Source organism: Solanum verrucosum, unplaced genomic scaffold (genome assembly GCF_900185275.1).
Source record: "Solanum verrucosum unplaced genomic scaffold, falcon-dt-bn FXZP01000075.1, whole genome shotgun sequence".
NCBI lineage: Eukaryota > Viridiplantae > Streptophyta > Magnoliopsida > Solanales > Solanaceae > Solanum > Solanum verrucosum.
Genome location: NW_026020211.1, coordinates 233,491 through 235,105, shown reverse-complemented (window position 1 = coordinate 235,105; position 1,615 = coordinate 233,491). Strand labels below are relative to the sequence as shown.

The window sequence follows — 1,615 nt, the reverse complement described above, 5'->3', positions numbered from 1 at the left end:
TACTTCTCAATTCAATGTTTTCATAGTCTGTTAGACCATTATCCATTTGTAATCAGTTAATTTTGTGTTTTGCTGATACATTAAACTCCTAATTTTACATTGATGCATGTGGTTTGTTGGGTCGAATTAAGAGTCATTTAACAATGAAGATACATCTTTCACAATTTCTTGTTAGTGTAGTATGCTGCTGATTTTGTCTTTTCATTATACATTAGATCCCCAATTTTTTAGCATTGTATTGTATTGATTCTATTTTTAAATGTATCTCAGATTCACAAATCATGTTAATTTCAAATACGGTAAAATCATCATTTTGTACAATTTTGAAGGTGTATCTGATTCATATATTGCTCCATTAATGTATCTTTCATTGTGTTAGTGTCCTATACAATTTGTTCATGATAATAATTCAAGTTTTTTGTTGGTTGGACTGATGTTAATTACTCATGTATCTTATGCAATGTACGATGTGTTTGATATGATGTCATTATAAAACTATGATGTATATACTGAATTTTCAGATTATCTTCCATGTATCATTCACTCTTAATTACATCATGTGGTTGAGATTAGACAAGTACAATTTTATGTTTTGTTTTTTGAATTTGCAGGTCATGAATTATGTTATCAAAAAAATACCAGCACATCCATTGAGATTTGGAGCAGTGTTCAATTTTTATTTTGTTAATGAAATCAAAAAGTCCATAAAGGATGAAGGCGTTGAAATGTTCAAGAATACAATTTTTGGACCATATTTAAACATTCCAAAATGTAATTTTCAGGGTCAGATTACTAAGTGTATGTTGTTGTTGGAGGTGCAACAGGAGAACAAAAACTTGTTGCATGTTCGACATGGTAACGGGACTGTATTGAAGTTTAGTATCAAGGATTTTGCCATTGTAACTGGCCTTAAATGCAAAGGAAATGTTAAGGATTTTTCATACCCAGAATCCACTACGAGCCGGTTATTACAAAGATATTTCCCTGATGCTACTACAGGTATAACCAAGAGTCGCTTGATTCAACGTTTTCAAATGGGCAATTTGGGAGACCACACAGGACGTCGTTCAGATGGCAATCTTATACTTTGTACATACATTCATGTTATGTCAACTTGGTAAGACCTTGATACGGATCGAAGAATTTCTAATGGTCGAAGATGGTAGGTATGAATTGTATCCTTGGGGTCAGATTGCATTCGATAAGCTAATTACATCACTGAGGCAATACTTCAACCTTAGCAAACAGATGTATCATTTATTTGGTATGCCTTATGCACTCAACGTATATACTTACGAATGTGCATCTAGTCTAAATCCAGAGTTTGCTGTTAAAGTAGCGAATGGTATTCCCAGGATTTGTAATTGGAGGGTCGTGGCTGTAAAGCCAAAATTTGGAACGTTTATATCCAGCATTTTCTCCGAGGTAAGATTCATTTTAAATTTGCAAATAATAGTTTTTCAATAAGCTTTCAATTTGTTGTTGTAAATAACAGTTTTTGTATGATACATACTATTGTCATAACATTTAACCATTTTTTGTAATTCAGAATGCATGTTCAAACATTGTACCAACACCAGACGAAGTGGAAGCCCTTGATTTACCTAAGTCGTGA

At 32.6% G+C, this 1,615-nt stretch overlaps 1 pseudogene; it reads left to right on the top strand.

Annotated features, from left to right (window-relative positions):
* Positions 1-629: 629 nt before the first annotated feature.
* On the top strand, positions 630-1,615 carry LOC125830532 (uncharacterized; annotated as a pseudogene).